Source organism: Coregonus lavaretus (genome assembly GCF_964263955.1).
Source record: "Coregonus lavaretus genome assembly, contig: HAP1_SCAFFOLD_961, whole genome shotgun sequence".
Taxonomy (NCBI): domain Eukaryota; kingdom Metazoa; phylum Chordata; class Actinopteri; order Salmoniformes; family Salmonidae; genus Coregonus; species Coregonus lavaretus.
Window position 1 is genome coordinate 1 of NW_028159574.1, and position 23052 is coordinate 23052.

General features: G+C 45.6%; 1 pseudogene across 1 annotated transcript in view; it reads left to right on the forward strand.

Moving 5' to 3' along the window:
* The first annotated feature begins 5 nt into the window (after nt 1-5).
* LOC311122703 (ryanodine receptor 1-like) overlaps nt 6-23052 on the forward strand; it is a 44084-nt pseudogene continuing 21037 nt past the window's right edge. Inside the window, exons 1-45 of the transcript in view lie at nt 6-80; nt 197-308; nt 425-564; nt 824-1097; nt 1198-1312; nt 1428-1560; nt 1698-1792; nt 1890-2025; nt 2132-2321; nt 2453-2567; nt 2681-2801; nt 3025-3194; nt 3450-3670; nt 3889-3979; nt 4135-4275; nt 4412-4575; nt 7189-7267; nt 7361-7450; nt 7566-7709; nt 7853-7930; nt 8031-8106; nt 8221-8344; nt 8431-8546; nt 8697-8764; nt 8898-9019; nt 9224-9273; nt 9605-9665; nt 9785-9911; nt 10016-10127; nt 10300-10381; nt 10479-10609; nt 10742-11062; nt 11151-11391; nt 11588-11675; nt 11804-11896; nt 13137-13151; nt 17133-17303; nt 17445-17504; nt 17594-17728; nt 18037-18149; nt 18444-18540; nt 18641-18747; nt 18872-18923; nt 19023-19115; nt 22521-22620. The product of the transcript in view is annotated as a ryanodine receptor 1-like (transcript). The remainder of the gene's footprint in view (nt 81-196; nt 309-424; nt 565-823; nt 1098-1197; nt 1313-1427; nt 1561-1697; nt 1793-1889; nt 2026-2131; nt 2322-2452; nt 2568-2680; nt 2802-3024; nt 3195-3449; nt 3671-3888; nt 3980-4134; nt 4276-4411; nt 4576-7188; nt 7268-7360; nt 7451-7565; nt 7710-7852; nt 7931-8030; nt 8107-8220; nt 8345-8430; nt 8547-8696; nt 8765-8897; nt 9020-9223; nt 9274-9604; nt 9666-9784; nt 9912-10015; nt 10128-10299; nt 10382-10478; nt 10610-10741; nt 11063-11150; nt 11392-11587; nt 11676-11803; nt 11897-13136; nt 13152-17132; nt 17304-17444; nt 17505-17593; nt 17729-18036; nt 18150-18443; nt 18541-18640; nt 18748-18871; nt 18924-19022; nt 19116-22520; nt 22621-23052) is intronic.

Sequence of the window (23052 nt, forward strand, 5' to 3'; positions counted from 1 at the left end):
AGCTCATGCTGGCGTTCACCATGAGCGCCGCCGAGACCGCCCGCAAGACCCGCGAGTTCCGCTCCCCACCACAGGAGCAGGTACCCTCAGCCTCAGTGCACTTTATCCTCCAGGAGAAAGTGGCTATCACACTTTTAACAGTAAATGAAAGGTAACAAAAACTAACTCTTTGTCTCTGTTGTGTTTTGATATGCAGGTCAACATGCTGATGAACTTCAAGAACATTGCAGAGGATGAGGATTGTCCTGTGCCTGACGAGGTCCGTGATGCACTGCAGGCTTTTCACAAGAACCTGCTGGCTCACTGTGGTCAGTCAAGCTCATACCTAGCTCTCCACATGTAACTTATAACTTCACTTACAAAGATAGCCTATAGTTGAGATGGAAAGTGTTCAGCTAATCTATCACTTCTGATGTCACGTCAGGTGTACATATTGAAGAGGAGAGGTGGAGGAGGAGTTGGATATGTCTCTCAAAGGACGACTCCTCCGAATGCTGGACAAGTTGAGGCACCTCCGTAAGAAGAAGGTAGAGGAGGAGGAACCTGTGGAAGACACCAAACCCAGTGAGTCTCACTCTCTATCAGCTGTCCCAGTGAAAAACGGTATTCGTTCAAACTGTAAAATCAGGCCAAAGATTTACCTTCAATCTCAGTCTAGTCGCGTGGGATAATTTTATTCGGTTTCAGTAATGAGTTATTTTCATATAACAATGATTTTATCACTAACACAACAGAAAACAGACAATCAATCAATTAACTGATGTCGCTCCTCCATACCCCCCCCCCCCACCCTCCCACCCCCCCACCCCCCCACCCCCACCAGGCACCCTCCAGGAGCTGATCTCCCACACCATGGTCCACTGGGCCCAGGAGTCGTTCATCCAGAACCCTGAGCTGGTGCGTCTGATGTTCAGCCTGCTTCACCGTCAGTATGACGGGCTGGGTGAGCTGATCCGGGCCCTGCCCAAGGCCTACACCATCAACGCCATCTCCATAAAGGATACCATGGACCTGCTGGAGTGCCTGGGACAGATCCGCTCACTGCTCATCGTTCAGATGGGCCCCGAGGAGGAGAGGCTCATGATCCAGAGCATCGGGTCAGTACAGTAGATCAGTTAGAAAGGTATAGAGAAGACAATATACCGAAGAGAGAACTGGAGGAACTGAGAATCAGCATTAGCCTTCTTTCTCCATCAGGAACATCATGAGCAATAAAGTTTTTTATCAGCACCCCAACCTGATGCGAGCGCTGGGCATGCACGAGACTGTCATGGAGGTGATGGTCAACGTGCTGGGTGGTGGCGACTCCAAGGTGAAGTGGTTATATGCTTCATAACTACAGGATCAATGTTTGTCTGCAAATTCAAATGCATTAAATATGATTACACTCTAGTCAGTGCATTCACCCTAGATGTGTTCTTCTGCAGGAGATCAGATTCCCTCGTATGGTCACCAACTGCTGTCGTTTCCTGTGTTACTTCTGTCGCATCAGTCGTCAGAACCAGCGCTCCATGTTCGATCACCTCAGCTACCTGCTTCAGAACAGTGGCATCGGCCTTGGTGAGGGATATTGAGATCTTCTTCCAACACAAGTTTATATTCTTGTATAAATGGGAAAGAAAGGTCGACATAATTCCTCTAAAGGCAGAATAGTTTTGCTGTGTGTTGGGACTGAACATGTCATGGATGTCTTTCAGGAATGCGTGGCTCCACACCTCTAGATGTAGCTGCAGCATCCTGCATTGATAACAATGAGCTGGCTCTGGCGCTACAGGAACAAGACCTGGAGAAGGTTGGACACCCCCAGCACCCACATGAACATTCTCTGATCCAGCAGCACATTGGTCATCTCTCTTTCTGTCTCTTTTGCCCTGTGTTTTTCCTCCCAGGTGGTGAAGTACCTCGCAGGCTGTGGGCTTCAGAGCTGTCCCCAGCTCCTGGCTAAGGGTTACCCTGACATTGGCTGGAACCCCTGTGGCGGGGAGAAATACCTGGACTTCCTCCGCTTCGCTGTCTTCGTCAATGGTCTGTGTTCGTTGGCTTCATGTAATAGAATACACTGCTGTTGGTATTATGTCTTTCTGTTTGTCTTTCATCACTGAGCGTGGTTTGGCTCCATGTCCCCCCGTAGGAGAGAGCGTAGAGGAGAATGCCAATGTGGTGGTGCGTCTTCTGATCCGTCGGCCAGAGTGTTTTGGGCCGGCCCTGAGAGGAGAGGGTGGGAACGGCCTGCTGGCTGCTATAGAGGAGGCCATCAAGATCTCTGAGGATCCTGCCAGGGACGGCCCCACTGTCAAGAAAGACAGACGCTTCCCCGGCATGTAAGAGCCAAACCACTTAGGGACTCTGCTGATCGTCTATCTAGTCTTAACTGGTGTAGTATATTAGAACATGTTCTCCTTTGAAAGGTTTTGGGCCTACATTAATATGAGTTCTTCCTTTCTCCTGGTAGGTTCCCTGGTGGGGAGGAGCAGCATGAGGAGAACAAGGTTCACCTGGGGAATGCCATCATGTCCTTCTACTCAGCTCTCATTGACTTGCTGGGACGCTGCGCTCCAGAGATGCATGTGAGTACTGAGTGTTGGAAAACCTTAAAGAGAGAAGCCAAGGCTTATGGAATGGAACTAGCTAGCTGCTGTGTTTCAGTCTAAGACGTTGCTACTTGTTCTTCGTCCCCCAGTTGATCCAGGCTGGGAAGGGTGAGGCACTGAGGATCAGGGCCATCCTGAGGTCCCTGGTGCCCATAGAGGACCTGGTGGGAGTCATCAGCCTGTCTGTTCAGATCCCAGACTTTGGAAAGGGTGAGCCACAGGGGAAACCATTTGGATTCAATTAACTCTGTTGTCTTGGCTCAAGGACAGTGAGTTTTGACGTCTTGATGATGAAACAGAACTAAAAATGGTTTTAGTTTAGTTTGATCGTAATATGTTGCATATTATATCTGTAATTAGTCAAGTGTTAATATGATGTGAGTCCTAGCATTATTCTCCTCTTCAACTTCCCTCTGTCTTTTGTGATGTCTAGATAACAGCATCATTGAACCCAAGATGTCTTCCAGTTTTGTGCCGGACCACAAGGCTCCCATGGTGCTGTTCCTTGACAGAGTGTATGGTATTGACAACCAGGACTTCCTGCTCCATGTGCTGGAGGTGGGCTTCCTGCCTGACATGAGGGCAGCTGCTTCTCTGGACACGGTGAGTCAGCCTCTCTCGATCTCACTGCTCATATACATTACTTGAGGCAATAACCTTCTCTTATGTAGGAGTGAGACACTAAGCATATATTGACTGTAAACAGAACTAACAAAATGTTGCTCAGGGCCCCCAAAATGCTAGGGCCGGCTCTTACTGCATGTGTGGGTATGCATGTGGCAGACCCGCAATTTTTTTGTGGCCCCCACGCCTGTCAAAGTTGCCCATCCCTGGTTTAAATTGATCTCTCCCAACTAGGCGGCTTTCTGCACCACAGAAATGGCCCTGGCTCTGAACCGCTACCTCTCTCTAGCCGTGCTGCCCCTCATCACCAAGTGTGCCTTCCTGTTCGCGGGCACAGACCACCGGGCCATCATGATCGACTCCATGCTGCACACCATCTACCGTCTGTCCCGCGGACGAGCCTTCACTAAGGCCCAGAGAGATGTCATTGAGGAGTGTCTCATGGCTTTGTGCAAGTGAGTTGGACTTACTATGAGCTGTTATCTAAAGTCTGTCTTTCTGCATTGTGTCAGTAGAATTGTCTCTATCTCCTCTCTAAGTTAATGTTAATGACTCCTGGACATGACATGTTCTCTTCCCTAAACTGTTTGTACAGTAAACTTTTAGTGAGGTGTTTAACCATGCTTGATAAATGTATTGTACATGCGCTTATTTATTTGCATCTATTTCTTAGAAATCTACGGCCATCCATGTTACAACACCTGTTGAGAAGGCTGGTATTTGATGTACCAATTCTCAATGAATATGCCAAAATGCCACTTAAGGTATGGACATGATTTAAACGGTCATTAGACAATCAAACCTTTATAGAAACAAAACAAAGGAATGAACATAGCCGTATCAAGATAAATGTACTTATCATCCAGATGTTAGGATGCATGATTTCACTGATTTCATAATGTTTTTTTGTTGGCTGCAGCTTTTGACCAATCACTATGAGCGTTGTTGGAAGTACTATTGCCTGCCCAACGGCTGGGGCAACTTTGGACTGTCATCAGAGGAGGAGCTGCATCTCACCCGCAAACTCTTCTGGGGCATCTTTGAGTCCTTGGCCCACAAGGTTACACTTTTACACTGATCGATCAGAGAAACCTTAGTCACCAGGAAATGTTTGGCTCCAATAATAAAAAATAAAAAATAAACGTTGATAGATCATTGTAGTAATATTTCACTATGTCCTCTGTTTCTGGTTTCAGAAATTTGACGCTGAGCTGTTCAAAATTGCCATGCCATGCATATGTGCCATTGCTGGGGCCATCCCTCCAGATTATGTAGATGCCAGCTACTCCTCCAAGACTGAGAAGAAAGCCTTGGTGGATGCAGAGGGAAACTTTGATCCCAAACCAGTGGAGACCACAAAGTGAGAGCGTGAGATGAGGGAGAGAGAGAAGAGATAAAATGATGGACAGAAGAGAGGGAGAGATGAGGGGGTGAGATGAAGAGAGAGATGAAAGGGAGAAGAGGGAGATGGAGGAGAGAGGAGGGAGAGATGAAGGAGAGAAGAGGGAGAGATGAAAGAGAGAAGAGGGAGAGATGGAGGAGAGAAGAGGGAGTGATGAAGGAGAGAAGAGGGAGATGAAAGAGAGAAGAGGGAGTGATGAAGGAGAGAAGAGGGAGTGATGAAGGAGAGAAGAGGGAGAGATGAAGGAGAGAAGAGGGAGTGATGAAGGAGAGAAGAGGGAGAGATGAAGGAGAGAAGAGGGAGTGATGAAGGAGAGATGAAGGAGAGAAGAGGGAGAGATGAAGGAGAGATGAAGGAGAGAAGAGGGAGAGAAGAGGGAGAGAAGAGGGAGAGATGAAGGAGAGAAGCGGGAGAGATGGAGAGAAGCGGGAGAGAAGCGGGAGAGATGAAGGAGAGAAGAGGGAGATGAAAGAGAGAAGAGGGAGAGAAGAGGGAGATGAAAGAGAGAAGAGGGAGAGATGAAAGAGAGATGAGGGAGTGAAGAGGGAGAGATGAAAGAGATAAGAGGGAGAGATGAGGGAGAGAAGAGGGAGAGATGAAGGAGAGAAGAGGGAGAGATGAAGGAGAGAAGAGGGAGAGATGAAGGAGAGATGAAGAAGAGATGAAGGAGAGAAGAGGGAGAGAAGAGGGAGAGAAGAGGGAGAGATGAAGGAGAGAAGCGGGAGAGATGGAGAGAAGCGGGAGAGATGAAGGAGAGAAGAGGGAGATGAAAGAGATAAGAGGGAGAGAAGAGGGAGTGAAGAGGGAGAGATGAAGGAGAGAAGAGGGAGTGATGAAGGAGAGATGAAAGAGAGAAGAGGGAGAGATGAAGGAGAGATGAGGGAGAGATTGAGAGATGGAGAGAAGAGGGAGAGATGAAAAGGGAGAGATGAAGGAGATGAAAGAGAGATAGAGAGAAGAGGGAGAGATGATGGAGAGATGGAGAGAAGAGGGAGAGATGAAGGATATGAAAGAGAGAGGGAGAGAAGAGGGAGATGAAAGAGAGAAGAGGGAGAGATGCGGGAGAGATGCGGGAGAGATGAAGGAGAGATGAGGGAGAGATGAGGGAGAGATAAGGGAGAGATGAGGGAGAGATGAAGGAGAGAAGAGGGAGAGAAGAGGGAGAGATGAAGGAGAGAAGCGGGAGTGATGAAGGAGAGAAGAGGGAGTGATGAGGGAGTGATGAAGGAGAGAAGAGGGAGTGATGAAGGAGCGAAGAGGTAGAGATGAAAGAGAGATGAGGGAGAGAAGAGGGAGAGAAGAGGGAGAGATGAAGGAGAGATGAAGGAGAGAAGAGGGAGATATGAGGGAGAGAAGAGGGAGAGAAGAGGGAGAGAAGAGGGAGAGAAGAGGGAGAGAAGAGGGAGAGAAGCGGGAGAGAAGAGGGAGAGATGAAGGAGAGAAGCGGGAGAGATGGAGAGATGAAGGAGAGAAGAGGGAGATGAAAGAGAGAAGAGGGAGAGAAGAGGGAGATGAAAGAGAGATGAGGGAGAGATGAAAGAGAGAAGAGGGAGAGATGAAGGAGAGATGAAAGAGAGAAGAGGGAGAGATGAAGGAGAGATGAGGGAGAGATTGAGAGATGGAGAGAAGAGGGAGAGATGAAAAGGGAGAGATGAAGGAGATGAAAGAGAGATGGAGAGAAGAGGGAGAGATGAAGGAGAGATGGAGAGATGGAGAGAAGAGGGAGAGATGAAGGAGATGAAAGAGAGAGGGAGAGAAGAGGGAGATGAAAGAGAGAAGAGGGAGAGATGCGGGAGAGATGAGGGAGAGATGAGGGAGAGATGAGGGAGAGATGAGGGAGAGATGAAGGAGAGAAGAGGGAGAGATGAAGGAGAGAAGAGGGAGAGAAGCGGGAGAGATGAAGGAGAGAAGCGGGAGAGATGGAGAGATGAAGGAGAGAAGAGGGAGATGAAAGAGAGAAGAGGGAGATGAAAGAGAGATGAGGGAGAGATGAAAGAGAGAAGAGGGAGAGATGAAGGAGAGATGAGGGAGAGATGGAGAGATGGAGAGAAGCGGGAGAGATGAAAAGGGAGAGATGAAGGAGATGAAAGAGAGATGGAGAGAAGAGGGAGATGAAAGAGAGAAGAGGGAGAGATGCGGGAGAGATGCGGGAGAGATGAAGGAGAGATGAAGGAGAGATGAAGGAGAGATGAGGGAGAGATGAGGGAGAGATGAGGGAGAGATGAGGGAGAGATGAGGGAGAGATGCGGGAGAGATGCGGGAGAGATGCGGGAGAGATGCGGGAGAGATGCGGGAGAGATGAGGGAGAGATGAGGGAGAGATGAAGGAGAGGAGAGAAGAGGGAGAGATGAAGGAGAGAAGAGGGGGAGATGAAAGAGAATAGAGAGAAATTATGGACGGGAGTGTAAACCAATAGGAGGAAGGCCTTGAGAAAACACAAACAATTTAGATAAGATTCAGTATCAACGGAAAGTGTTGATATTTTCATAAATATTACGCAGTTTCCTCTACTTTTAGCTCCTATATAGTAAGTTATGACTATGGTGTACTGAAGTCTGTTTTGCATTGTAGTACTATCATCCCTGAGAGATTGGATGGTTTCATCAACAAATATGCTGAATACACACATGACAAGTGGGCTTTTGAAAAGGTCAGTAAAAAAAAAGTCAAGAATAAACGTTTGTGTATCAGTTGTACAGCCAATTGTAGAATGTATGTATGGTGTATGTATGTCCACCTGCAGATTCAGAATAACTGGACATATGGAGAGATTTTGGATGAAAATGAAAAAACTCACCCAATGCTCCGACCGTACAAAACATTCTCAGAGAAGGTAAGAGGCACAGTTGATAATTTTCTTACAATGCATAGTCATTTCTGTCAACCACCACAGATTTTTACCATTGCTGCTCTCGGATGCCCTCTGTCTGTAATGATCTCCCTTGTAGGACAAAGAGATCTACCGTTGGCCCATCAAAGAGTCCATGAAGGCTATGATTGCATGGGAGTGGACTCTGGATCAAACGAGGGAAGGAGAGGAAGCCAAGACTGAGCAGAAGAAGGCGGCTCGGAAGATCTCTCAGACTGCACAGGTACAGAGAAAAGGAGGAATAATCCATAAAATGACGTCTTAGATTTAATAGGATCTCTTTGGAATAAACATTATTTTAGATCAGACAGAGATGATAAAGACAGTGTGAATAAATGTTTATGAATATAAATGTGTGTATTTCAGGCAACATATGACCCCAGCCATGGCTACAGTCCCCAACCGATTGAAATCTCCCACACGGCACTGTCAAGAGAGCTGCAGGTATGATGACACTAAAGTATGGACCATCCCTCTCAATTACTTTACACACTGTAATGTGATCTTATGTGATCAATGTTTTCATAATTTCTCCTTTCCCCAGTCCATGGCAGAACAGCTTGCAGAGAACTATCACAATACCTGGGGTCGCAAGAAGAAGATGGAGCTGCAGTCCAAAGGTCAGAGGTCATTCTGTTCAGGAAACAAAGAGGATATTAGCTACAGAATTGCCAGTCACCTTTTTCTTTAACAAAAGTGAATGGGAACTTTGTGTGTGTTTTGACTGTGTGTAGGAGGAGGCTCCCACCCTTTGCTTGTACCCTATGACACCCTGACAGCAAAAGAAAAGGCACGAGACAGGGAAAAGGCTCATGAGCTTCTCAAATTTCTTCAACTCAATGGATTTGCAGTCACCAGGTAAAAGGAAAAGTCATTGAAGGTATCAAGTTAAAGAAGCAACTGAATATGTATTGATAAATCATGCTTTTGAATGCGTTCTCCAGGGGGATGAAAGACATGGAGTCAGACATCTCATCTATCGAGAAGCGCTTTGCCTATGGTTTCCTGCAGAAACTGTTAAAGTGGATGGAGATCGCCCAGGAGTTCATAGCTCATCTTGGTAGGGTGGGCTCTGGGAGGAGGGTGGATGATGATAACCAATGAAATAGTGCTCTGTTATTGAGCAACTGAATGAATCAGTGTATAGTCAATGTTGACATTTAACACAATAACAATACTCCATAATGTTGTCTTGTGTGTTTTCTTTCAGAGGCTGTGGTGAGCAGTGGCAGAGTGGAGAAGTCGCCTCATGAGCAGGAGATCAAATTCTTTGCGAAGGTGAGCACAGAATCACTATGAAACAGGCCCATCTAGAGAAGAGGCGAGATGGCATTTGATACAGCTGTTACATGTTTACTGCAGGGGTATAAGAATATATGATGATGATGATGATGAAATGTGTTTGTCTCAGATCCTGTTGCCCCTGATCAACCAGTACTTTAAAAACCACTGTCTGTACTTCCTGTCCACACCGGCCAAAGTCCTGGGTAGTGGAGGACATTCCTCTAACAAGGAGAAAGAGATGATTGCCAGGTAACTCTGTCACACACTGTATAACATGTGTATTGCTACAACTCAGTTTAGTTAGTAGGCTTTCGCCACTTTCATATATCTCTACTCATCCTTTCAAGTCTCTCTTTTGGAACCTGTGCTGTAATTTCTCATTTTCCTCTTGCTTTCATCATTCATTACCTTTCTCTGCATTTCCTCTCTCTTTTCTATTGGGTGTCGCTGTAGCATCTTCTGTAAAATGGCTGCTCTGGTGAGACACAGAGTTTCTCTCTTCGGTAAGAAATCATCTTTGTCCTGATGATTTAGTTCTGTCTAGTCCAGTCATTCCTGCTCTATTACCGTATATTTCCCTCTGCTCTATTTACATCTGTTTAACTTGTGTTTGACCCTTCTTACTGTATTTTTATTTCACTGTTCACTGCTTTTCCCCCTCTGTCTCTGATTACCTGTGCTTGGCTTTCTCTCCCTCTCATGCTGATTGAGTTGTCATTTGAACTAATGTACTTATGTTAAAGGTTTTTCTACCTGGTACTGTAAATCCAAAATAATTCACCATGATGTTGCCAACCTTCATTATAACTAAGTGACTTTGTCTATCCTGTATAGGAAATGATGCCCCTGCTATTGTCAACTGTCTTCACATCCTGGCACGATCTCTCGACGCAAGGTAATCTTCACTTGTCTAAAATGTGTGCACAATCCAAATACAAAGGTATTGGATCAAATGTGTCCTCTCAGATTTTCTCATAGCCTTCCTCTGTACCCTCCTTGCTCTGTTTTCCTCAGGACGGTGATGAAGTCTGGGCCTGAGATTGTGAAGGCAGGGCTCCGGTCGTTCTTTGAGGGTGCAGCTGATGATATCGAGAAGATGGTGGAGAACCTCAAACTGGGAAAGGTGTCTAAAGGCAACCAGGTAAGAGCAAAGTGTCTACAAGAGAACAGGTAGGAATTGAACTATTCCAGAACTGTTGCGTTTTGTTCTTGTTCACCATGTCTTACTTTGTGGTCCCTCTACAGCAGGTGAAAGGCGTGTCCCAGAACATCAACTACACCACCATCGCTCTGCTCCCAGTCCTCACCTCCCTGTTCGACCACATCTCACAGCACCAGTTTGGAGATGATGTCATGCGTGAGTCGTGTCATCAAGGCATTCATGTGATGACACAGCATTCAAGTTTACTTACTCGCAGAATTGTGAAAACATTTACATGTCTTGTTAACCATGTGTGTGTGTGTTCGTGTTCGTGTTCATGTGTTTGTGTGTGTTCGTGTGTTTGTGTGTGTGTGTTCGTGGTGGTCAGTGGATGATCTCCAGACGTCATGTTACCGCATCATGTGTGCCATCTACTCCCTGGGCACTGTCAAGAACCCTCATGTGGAGAGGTGAGTCTGGATCTGGCTCTGTTTATCTTTGTGAAAAGTACAGCAATACAAACCTGATCATCTGTGAGTTTGACTGGCCTTGTCGTCCCTCCTCCAGGCAGAGGCCAGCTATGGGGGAGTGTCTGGCCCATCTGGCGGCTGCTATGCCTGTGGCCTACCTGGAGCCCCATCTCAATGAGTACAACTCCTTCTCTGTCTACACCACCAAGACCCCAAGAGAAAGAGCCAGTGAGTATCCAGCTAATTCTATGACTTGTTCTCTGTCCACCCAGGACTTGTAGTCAAGTTCCCCAACACTCTCTCTCTGTCTCTGTCTCTGTCTCTGTCTCTCTGTCTGTCTGTCTGTCTTGATGTCCATAGTCCTGGGTCTGCCCAACGAGGTCCAGGAGTTATGCCAGGACATACCAGAGCTAGACATTCTGTTGAAAGAGATCGGGGACTTGGCAGAGTCAGGTGCCCGTTACACTGAGATGCCCCATGTGATCGAGATAACTCTGCCCATGCTGTGTAACTACCTGCCCCGCTGGTGGGAAAGAGGAGTAGAGAACTTCCCTGAGCTGGAGGGCCAGATCTGCACCGACGTCACCTCTGAGCAGCTCAACCAGCTGCTGGGCAGCATCATGAAGATCGTGGTCAACAACCTGGGAATTGACGAGGCCTCCTGGATGAAGAGGCTGGCTGGTGAGGTTGCCACAATGCTTTACGTGTCTACTGTACCTGTGTGTGTTTTCTTGCCAACTCACCATCACCACTCCTCTTCCATCCCTAGTCTTCTCCCAGCCTATTGTGAGCAGGGCCAAGCCAGAGATGCTCAAGTCCCATTTCATCCCCACCATGGAGAAGCTGAAGAAGAGGACTGGGAAGGTGGTGGCAGAGGAGGACCACCTGCGTATGGAGGGGAAGGCTGAGGGGGACGAGGAGGAGGGCACCATCAGGGATGAGTTTTCTGTGCTCTGCAGGGACTTGTACGCTCTCTACCCTCTCCTCATCCGCTATGTGGACAATAACAGGTACAGCACACAGGCAAACTAGTGGCTGGTCATGTTTTTTCTTTAGATAGGGCACCTTTTCATATCCAGTATCCTGACTAAGAGTACTGTATGTCAGAAACCATTCCCCCTGACAGTTGTCTTTGCGTACATGTTTGTTGTGGTGTTAGCGGTCTCTCCATCACTAGAACCTTAAACAGATGTCCTCCATTTGCAGGGCGAGGTGGTTGACATGCCCAGACCCAGATGCAGAGGAGCTCTTCAGAATGGTTGGAGAGGTCTTCATATTCTGGTCCAAATCTCATGTGAGTGTAAATCCCTGAAAGGTGACAACTATCTCTCTCATGTCACCTCTGTGTCAAATCTGTGTACGCGACCAATACACTTTGATTTGATCTGATTACCTTTCTTTCTCTCTCTTGTGTCTCTGCAGAACTTCAAGCGAGAGGAGCAGAACTTTGTGGTGATGAATGAGATTAATAACATGTCTTTCCTGACTGCTGACAGCAAGAGCAAGATGAGTAAGGTGAGCCAATACAGACCATCTGGGGTTAAAAAGATGAGTAAGGTGAGCCAATACAGACCATCTGGGGTTAAAAAGATGAGTAAGGTGAGCCAATACAGACCATCTGGGGTTAAAAAGATGAGTGAGGTGAGCCAATACAGACCATCTGGGGTTAAAAAGATGAGTAAGGTGAGCCAATACAGACCATCTGGGGTTAAAAAGATGAGTAAGGTGAGCCAATACACAGACCATCTGGGGTTAAAAAGATGAGTAAGGTGAGCCAATACACAGACCATCTGGGGTTAAAAAGATGAGTAAGGTGAGCCAATACAGACCATCTGGGGTTAAAAAGATGAGTGAGGTGAGCCAATACAGACCATCTGGGGTTAAAAAGATGAGTGAGGTGAGCCAATACAGACCATCTGGGGTTAAAAAGCCATTCAGTTACCTTCAGCGTTTAAATGTTGTGGCATGTTAGCCAGGGCTCTCCAACCCTGTTCCTGGAGAGCTACCGTCCTGTAGGTTTTAGCTTTCCATGAACAGGGTTGGAGAGCCCTGTGTTAGACTGATGTCAGCAGATTTGGGAAGACTATGAATTACTGAAACATCTATCATAAATTGACATCATTTACACAACAGCAACAATGTAGCCAGCAATTTGTCTCACATCCTGCATCGTTTGCTTTAAAAAAAAAAACATTTCACATACTTGATTGTGAATTACTTTGGGATATCCTCCTAACCCATTGTAGCTAACAATGTGGAGTATAACTTACCTATACAAATTGTTGGTTCTTTTTCAAAACTGTACTTGATGTCTGCATAGGTTCTCGAGAAAATGCTAACTAGCGTTAGCACAATGACTGGAAGTCTATGGGTGTCCACAAGTTTATCTGACTCTGAAATGAAAGATCTTGTTACTTAAGTATATATATTGTATCACTGACAATAGCCCAACAGTAAAGGCAAACAAGTATTTTCCCCACATCTTCAGCAGGTATGGTATATTGGAAAGCTTTAAAAAAAAAACAGTGTTTTGTTTTTGTTAAATCAGTTTGATATGACCGCTTTTTAGCCCTGTTTTCCATGCCTGCCTTGGCTTGTCTCCATTTGAGGACTAAGAGAAGTGCCTCTACGATTTATACATCTGTCTGTATATGTCAGTAGAGGTTCATTCAGTATTGTAGCTGTAGCAGGTGTTAACAGTTCTCTCTTTGACTGTCCCTTGTCCTCTTTTTCTGTGTCGACGCTGGGTTTCTAGGGCAACGACTCAGAGGTTAGATTTTGTTTCTGCACGACCGCTGTGCTGACCGCATGGCACCTCACTTTGGGGGGCTTTTCATCAACTCCTCTGGCACACCAGGACACCACACACACACACACACACACACGCACACACACAACTAGTGGCAATTCTACTTTGTATGTAGAGGCAGCTGTCCAGGTCCACTCAGTAACTACCTACGTGTTCTGCACTCCACTGCAACACCAATGGGAATGAAGTGGGTCTCTGTACTATGACACAGAAATAGAACACAAAAGTTGGTCTGAATTGACTTACATGCGTCACTGATACACTTTGGATCCAGTTACACTGTGGTCAACATTGTGGACAAAAAAAAAATATATATATATATAAAAATAAAAAAAATGCATTAACTGTAAGTCGCTCTGGATAAGAGCGTCTGCTAAATGACTAAAATGTAAATGTGAATGTATGGACACTATTACCAGGCCTGTGGTCACATATCTAGACTATGGCATACACTCAGCTAGAACACTACTCTTAATATCACATACATTTTCTACTGCTAAACTGCATAGAATTACATGAATAAACACATTTGTGTGACCGAGTGTGTGAAGTGACAGACACAGTGCTCCACACAAGGCCAGATAGAAAAAGCAAGAGCACCTTTCAAGCAGACATGCACCATACTGATATAACACTATTGGACGAAGTGGCAGTAGTGGGCTACCCCCAGTCCTGCCAGTGTGTGAGGGGGGGAGTCTGGAGGCGCTTGATGAAAGTACTCTGCTGTAGTCGGGCTCATGGCACTAGGCTCCGCACCAGGCCTGCCCAAAGCAGCAGTGGGGGCAGAGTGCCATCATCCTGCCAATGAGTTTGCACCCAGTTGATTGTAGTTGGGTGGGAGTCTTCCTTCCATGTCTTTTCAGTTGAAGGTTGGTTGGTATATAGCGTTTGTGATCAAGCTCCCTCCACAAGGGGATGCTGTTAGTCCCCCTCTCTGTGCTCACCGCTCACTCACTGCTCCCTGTAACCGCCATGTCAGACCATGGCTTAGCTTCATCATATCCACCAGTCAGTCTCCACCCACCCACCTGTCCCCTTTCTTTAACCCATGACCTGATACTATATTTAACAGGACTGAAAAAGGTCTCTGGAAGAAGCTCTATAGTACCCAATGTAGAATGTGACTTTACCTCACCCCAATCTATTTTAATCAAACCTGTCTTCTAAAATCTTCCCTAAAACCTTTGTACCCACCTTCCTCTAAACTAGCCTTATTCATAACACACTCCTTGCATTGAAGTACTGGTTTGGCGAAGCGGTTGAATCTGCCTGGACTTGTCTGTGGCTTTGACACACTCCTACCACTCGCACACATTCTTCTTTATCAGGAGTAGATGCACTTTTTGGGTATGAAGGGCATATACTCCGAGATACATACAGCATTTCACTGAAACACATTGTTCTCACTTTTCACCACTGCACATTCCCTTAGTCCTTCAGGACATTTAGCCATGACACATTCTCTGTTTCTAGGGCTTTGCATCCTCTCCTGTTCTGTGCGGTGTTCCTCTGTTATCTTCACTCCCTGGGCCAACCTCAGCCTGCTGTATGACACTAACATATACACAGACACACAGGCAGGCAGGCAGGCAGACAGAGAGACAGGCAGACAGAGAAATACACACACACACACACTACATACAAGCTTGCAGGGGACGTCAGAGAGGGCAGACAACAGACCATAATGTTCCATCACAGAAACGAGACAGGAGAGAGGGAGGAGAGCACAGGGGCGATGGGACGTATCCCATGTGGGACGTATCACGTGGGAAGTATCCCATGGACATTTGGTTTACTTGTGTGATTTGCTAGTTGGTAGCTAACACCTTGGTCTGATTCTAGTTCCCATTAACATGATGCTACTAACAACAAATAGTTTTGTGTGTTTTCAACAGGAGCTTTGTTACTCTCCAACACCATGTAACACATTCATTCACCTAGTGCTGCAGGAGCCAAACGCACCTGAGAAGCATACTGTAGAACGTTGTTTTTAACCCGTTTTTCAATCGAATGCTGGATGATTTTTCATGTGAATGCAATGTGTGTTTTGTAAGCATGTTTTTATATGTGCAGTTTAACTGATTTTCTGTCTTACAAATTAGAACAATTCCTTTGTTGTCCTCCCCCAACCCCAACACCCCCCACCCCAGCCCCAACCCCTGTCCTTCTCAATACAGTGTTACATTCTCACATTCCCCTCCCCTTTACCTGCCAAGAGTTCAGAAACAGGTCGTTATGGTGGTGAGATGTAGCCCTCATTCTGGGCAGTTTGGTTATTTATTCAGTACATTGCCTGTCCACCTGCAGCAAATACTGAAGAATATAATAATATGAAAGAACTGACCTAGACTGAAGGGTTCAGAGAGGAGTCCATGGCTCTTGATATTAGAGGGTGTTAACTGTTAATTAATGGTATTTTGTGACAGCTACAGCCTGCGTAAACAGGTAGAGGGACACAGTGTAACTCAACAGGTCATTGAAATGAGAAGCAATGGTCACATTTCCACTGGATTACAGGTATCAAGCTGGGAATAATGTGACAAGAGCACATTATGGTTTTTAGTACATTGCACAAAGTGTAGATGTCATGTAGACCAGGGATGTCAAACTCATTCCATGGAGGACCTGGTGTCTGCTGTTTTTCCTAGACCTAGCCAACCAGGTGAGGGGAGTTCCTTACTAATCAGTGACCTTAATTCATCAATCAAGTAAGTACAAGGGAGGAGTGAAAACCCGCAGACACTCGGCCCTCCGTGGAATGAGTTTGACACGTGATGTAGATTATTGAATGTAATGTAAAATATACACTCAGTGGCCAGTTTATACCACCTCGTTCACAAAAATGGTTAGCTCCTACAGTCTCGTGGCCGTGGCTTGCTATATAAAACAGGCAGACAGGCATCGAGGCATTCAGTTACTGTTCGATTGAACGTCAGAATGGGCAAAGCAAGTGACCTAAGCGACTTTGAGCATGGTATGATCGTCGGTGCTAGGCGCACCGGTTCCAGTATCTCAGAAACAGCCGGCCTCCTGGGCTTTTCACGCACGACAGTGTCTAGGGTTTACAAAAAAACAACAACATCCAGTCAGCAGCAGTCCTGTGGGCGAAAACAGCTCGTTGATGAGAGAGGTCGAAGGAGAATGGCAAGAATCGTGCAAGCTAGCAGGCAGGCAACAAACAGATTCAAAAATGGTGCAGAACAACAGTGGTGTGCAGAACGGCATCTTGGAACGCACAACTCATCGGTCCTTGTCACGGATGGGCTATCACAGCAGACGACCACACCGGATTCCTCTCCTATCAGCTAAAAACAAAAAGAAGAGGCTCCAGCGATCACCAACACTGGACAATTGAGGAGTGGAAATACATTGCCTGGTCTGACTAATCCCGGTTGCTGTTGCATCATGCTGATGGCAGAGTCAGGATTTGGCATCAGCAGCATGAGTCCATGGCCCCATCCTGCCTGGTGTCAACGGTACAGGCTGTTGGCGGTGGTGTAATGGTGTGGGGAATGTTTTCCTGGCACACGTTAGGTCCCTTGATACCAATTGAGCAACGTTTGAATACCACACCTTGTAGAATCCATGCCCCAAAGAATTCAGGCTGTTCTGGAGGCAAAGGGGCGTCCGACCCGGTACTAAATGGGTGTACATAATAAACTGGCCACTGAGTGTATATTGTAGAAGTAGTTGCTTTTCTATTGTAGTGTTCATAATGATTATTTTCATGGTTAAGAGGTAGAGCAGGACTCTTATTGAAAAATGTAAGTGATTGTGAGTGTTGTGCCATTGAATCAGTGCTGTCATGGGTTCAATGCGAAGCAGTGGTAATTGATACGCTGTTCAGTGCCCTGCATGTATTGGTTGAGGCTCCAACCATATGCATGAAGAAGACGCCTTGGTCCCTCATGTTCTCGCCTTGGTTCCTCCTTGTGTTCTCAGGCTGGTGGCTCAGACGTGGAGCGTACCAAGAAGAAGAGACGGGGAGATCGTTACTCAGTGCAGACGTCACTTATTGTGGCTGCCCTGAAAAAGATGCTCCCCATCGGCCTCAACATGTGCTCCCCTGCTGATCAGGAGCTTATCAACCTGGCCAAGATACGATACTCTTTGGTAGTGTGCCCTCGGCTCTCTTAAATAACTCTGCCGTAGTAACCATGTGTCAGAATAGTTGTTTGTGCCAGACCCATAGGGCTGTATGTCTAGACACAGAAATTGTTCCAAAATAAATCTTAAACAACATTTTTCTTCCAGAGGGACACTGATGAGGAAGTAAGGGAGTTCTTGCAAAACAACCTGCATCTTCAAGGCAAGGTAAGTTGGAGTGATACATGGTGAAGTTCCGGTGGTGTTCCTCCAGCTGCAGTGTGCGTGTTCCTCCAGCTGCAGTGTGTTGTGTTCAGGTGGAGAACCCGTCCATGCGCTGGCAGATGTCCCTATATAAGGAGATGGCAGGGAAGGCTGAGGATGCTGACGCTCCTGAGAAAGTGGTTAAGAGGGTGCAGGAGGTGTCTGCTGTGCTCTATCACATTGAGGTGGTGAGTGGAGTAGTACACCCATTACTTCAGTACTACAACATCAATATAATCCTACAGTATCCCTATAGTCCTACTTCACACACATGGCATAATAATAATAATAATAATAATATGCCATTTAGCAGACGCTTTTATCCAAAGCGACTTACAGTCATGCGTGCATACATTTTTGTGTATGGGTGGTCCCGGGGATCGAACCCACTACCTTGGCGTTACAAGCGCCGTGCTCTACCAGCTGAGCTACAGAGGACCACCATGGCATGATGTCAGTGGTGCCGTTTCTCTCAATGATCTCTTCTCTCACATAGACGGAGCACCCCTTCAAATCCAAAAAGATGGTGTGGCACAAACTGCTGTCCAAGCAGAGACGCAAGGCTGTGGTAGCCTGCTTTAGGATGACACCACTATACAACCTACCCAGGTTAGAGATGCTACTACAGTCTTGTATTTACATTTACATTTGAGTCATTTAGCAGACGCTCTTATCCAGAGCGACTTGCAGGAGCAATTAGGGTTAAGCACCTTGCTCAAGGGCACATAGACAGATTTTTCACCTAGTTGGCTTGGGGATTCTATCCAGCGACCTTTCGGTTACTGGTCCAACACTCTTATTAACTGCTAGGCTACCTGCCGCTCCATTCAAACAAATACAGGAGGTAGCACACAGCCACAAGTAAAACACAGATACTAACATCGTTTTCTGTCTGCCTCACAGGCATAGAGCTTCCAATATGTTCCTGGAAGGATACAAACGCAACTGGATCCATACTGAGGGCTACTCCTTTGAGGACAGAATGATAGACGACTTGTCTGTAAGCTCCAACGCCTCATGTTTGACTCACCTTTTGAGGATTTCAGGATCTGCGAGTTTCCTCCTATAGTTTCACTCCCACATCTCTTTCTCATTCCCAGAAAGCCATGGAGCAGGAAGGAGAAGAGGAGGAAGAGACGGAGACCAAGCCAGACCCCCTTCACCAGCTCATTTTGCATTTCAGCCGTACCGCTCTCACAGAAAAGAGGTGGGACTCTCCTTCTCTCCCTCAAGCATGTTAGTTGAGCAGCTTTTGGATTGAATTCAACACTAATTCACATCTCCACCTATTGACATGTTGCCTAAGCTTCTGTTTGTTCTCATCGTTACAGTAAACTTGATACAGATTATCTATATATGGCATATGCTGATATTATGGCAGAGGTGAGTTTTATGATGTAACATTTTAGCATGTTATGATTATTTGTATATTAATGTGTTTACAGTATATAATGTTTTTTTTCCCTTGTGTGTGTGTTGTAGAGCTGCCACATTGGTGAGGAGGACGAAGGGGGAGAGGAGGTGGAGGAAGGGGCTGAGGATGAGATGTCCTTTGAGGTGCGACAGACAGAACTGGTATGGGGCGGCCAGGGGCAGGGGACTGGGGAGACACTGGAGCGGTAGCTCTCAACGCATCGAGTGACCACATCATCCACTGCAGATCAGCCTGCACCCACATCTCTCTCTTCTCTCGCTCTTCTCTCTCTCTGTCTCCTCTCTTCTCTCTTCTCTTTCTCTCTTCTGTCTCCTCTCTTCTCTCTTCTCTTTCTCTCTTCTCTCTCTCTTTCTCCTCTCTTCTCTCTTCTCTCCTTTTTCTCTCTCTATTCTCTCCTTTCTCTCTCTATCGCTTCTCTCTTCTCTCTCTCTCTTCTCTCTCTCTTCCTCTCTCTCTCTCCTCTCTTCTCTTTCTCTCTTCTCTCTCTCTTTCTCCTCTCTTCTCTCCTTTTTCTCTCTTCTTTCCTTTCTCTCTCTATCTCTTCTCTCCTCTCTTTCTCTCTTTCTCTCTTCTCTCTCTCTCTCTCTCTCTCTCTCTCTCTCTCTCTCTCTCTCTCTCTCTCTCTCTCTCTCTCTCTCTCTCTCTCTCTCTCTCTCTCTCATCACTCTTTTGTCTCTTCTATCTGTTACTTTATATGCGTGTTGCTTCCTCCTAAATGTTATCTGTCTGTCACTTTTCCTCCTTATTTGTGTTTTGCTTCACTCCAAATGTTTCTGGATTTTACCTGGCTGTTGTGGTTAACATTGTGGTTAACATTCTGTAGATGTTGCATGACTCACAAAGTGATTAGAGAAAACTACTTATCTAGACCATACAAAATCATGTGGACCATCCTAAAGCATTGACCTATCTGCTAAGCACAAAGTTCCACTGATGAGTATTCCTTCAATTTGGCAGGCAGAATGTGTTTACATGGGTCAAATACTGTTGTCAATATATAATGGCTCCTCCATTATTTTGGACAGAAATACATCTAATATTTTCCATAGTTTGTATATACACTAAGCATACAAAACATTAGGAACACCTTCCTAATATTGAGTTGCACACCCTTTTGCCCTCAAAACAGCCTCAATTCATCAGTGCATGGACTCTACAAGGAGTCGAAAGCATTCTACAGGGATGCTGGCCCATGTTCACTCCAATGCTTCCCACAGTTGTTAAGTTGGCTGGATGTCCTTTGGGTGGTGGACCATTCTTGATACACACGAGAAACTGTTGAGCGTGAACATCCCAGCAGTGTTGCAGTTCTTGACACATTCAAACCGGTGCGCCTGGCACCTACTACCATACCCCGTTCAAAGGCACTTCAATCTTTTGTCTTGCCCATTCACCCTCTGAATGGTACACATACACAATCCATGTTTCAATTGTCTCAAGGCTTAAAAATCCTTCTTTTACCTGTCTCCTCCCCTTCATCTACACTGATTGAAGTGGATTTAACAGTGACATCAATAAGGGATCATAGCTTTCACCTGGATTCACCTGGTCAGTCTATGTCATGGAAAGGTGGAACACTCAGTGTATATACCGGTATATTTTCCATATGTATATAAGTGGTATATTTGGATGAATAGAAATTACTCCTGCGTCTGTAAATTGTTACCTTTAGAGTGGAGGAGGCCATTAGTCATGTTGTTGACTACATGTATACTACCACACATTGTCCCAAGTCTAGCCTATCACTGCCAGCTCTCATACCCATTGTCCCAAGTCTAGCCTATCACTGCCAGCTCTGATACCCATTGTCCCAAGTCCAGCCTATCACTGCCAGCTCTCATACCCATTGTCCCAAGTCTAGCCTATCACTGCCAGCTCTCATACCCCTTGCTTACTGTATGGTCTTTCATGTAGATCCAGATGGAATCTCTTAACATAACTGATCCTGTTTGTTTCTCAGACTGTAACCAACCACAGACCCCCCCCCCCCTCCGTCTGTGTCAGTTCCATGTTTTCTTTCTACTCTCCCACTAACTCTGGCGTAACACGTTCATCTCTATTAACTGAATGTTACTCATCAATGTTGTTCCCTTCCATACTTACTTAGCGTATTGACCAATAGACTATAGTGAAAGCCAGTCTACACTCCCAGACACCTAGACTGACGCATACAGTAAGAATATGTGTACGAAGAGTTACAACAACAAGACATTTTACTGATAGACATACTGTATACTACACCTGATGCAGGGCTTTTTCCAAACACCCCTCTTGTTTCCATTGGATTGGAAACTCTCCGTAAGTAATGTCAAGTACATCTGCACTACACTTACTGGGTAGACCATGGTCAGGCATACGCGGGTGGGTGGGTGGTGCTTTGGGTGGGTGTGGGTGGGTTAGGAGGGTGGGATGCTGTGGGCGGGGGAATTGATATAATCTGTGTTTGTATTACCTTTGTTTTAATTAAATCTTGGTTACTGTTTATACTTAATTGCATTACATTGCACTTGTGAAAATGTTGCAAGCTTACACTATAAATGTGGTTCTGTGACAGATGTTTGGGCTTTTCTTTTAGCAGAACTGCTCTACTCTGAGGGCTGTGTAAAGTTCAACATGTGATATAATAAGACACCAAGGGAGACACTGGTTATTCAATAGATCCTGGATGGTTCTTTGCAATGGCTAGCACTGCAGCATGCAAGGCCATCAGGGCTGTTTGCTGTAGTCTTAACGTTTGCTCCAGTCAGCAAACGTGAAGAAGTAGTGTAACGACTCCATGACTAATTAACTGGGGAGAGAGAATGGGTGAGCGAGAGAAACAGATAGGTGGAATGGAAGTAATGATGTGTGGAAAAACGAGTCAAAAAGCAGATAAAGCATGCAGGTTTGAATGAGTTTTTCCCATACAATGAGAGGAAAGGATAACTAAGAAATGGAGACGGAGAGTAGAAACTGAGAATGAGAAACTATTTCAATTTTAGATATATACACTACCAGTCAAAAGTTTGGACACACCTACCCATTCAAGGGTTTTTCTTTATTTGTACTATTTTCTACATTGTAGAATAATAGTGAAGACATCAAAACAATGAAATAACACATATGGAATCATGGAGCACCCAAAAAAGTGTTAAACAAATCAAAATATATTTTATATTTGAGATTCTTCAAATAGCCACCCTTTGCCTTGATGACAGCTTTGCACACTCTTGGCATTCTCTCAACACTTTATTGGGTGCTACATGATTCCATATGTGTTATTTCATAGTGTTGATGTCTTCACATTTTTTCTACAATGTAGAAAATAGTAAAAAATTAAGAAAAACCATTGAATGAGTAGGTGTGTCCAAACTTTTGACTGGGATTGTATATGTAGCATGTAAAACTATAGGCCCACACTATTAAAACAAAGTTTAGGGCTGCAAGTCAGTGGAGGTTAGAGAGAAGGTCTAGACAGCTAGGGACTAGGTGTGTGAATGCAGAGTGACTGTGGGGTGGGATGTGTGACCATCAGGACACAGTCACAGCATCTGTGTTCATCACAGGAAAAAGAGATGGAGAAACAGAGACTTCTGTACCAGCAGTCCCGTCTCCACAACCGTGGGGCGGCTGAGATGGTGCTGCAGATGATCAGTGCCTGCAAAGGTACTTCCCCAACCCATACAGTACACCAGGGATCCCCAATTACATTCAGCTGTGGGCCGATTTTTCCTTTGATTGGATGGTCAGGGGGCCGGAACATAGTTATAAAAAAATTCTACACTTCAAATTGACTGCCAGAATCTCAAAAATATATAGTATTTGACAAAAACAGAATAATTTCAAACCTTGATTGGGGTACGATCATATATGCCTCTCTCTATTTATGTGTAGGAATACTTGGGAACAGATTTCCTAAATTAAAATCACATTGAGCCCTATTTTATGCTCAGAAAACTTGGGCGGGGGGGGCAAATAAAATAGTTTGGCCTGCGGGCCTCCTTTTGAGGAACCCTGCAGTACACCATGCATACTCCCTACAGGCTAACCCTACAGGTCAATCAATGTCTTTCAGTCACAGTGCATAAATTTGAATGA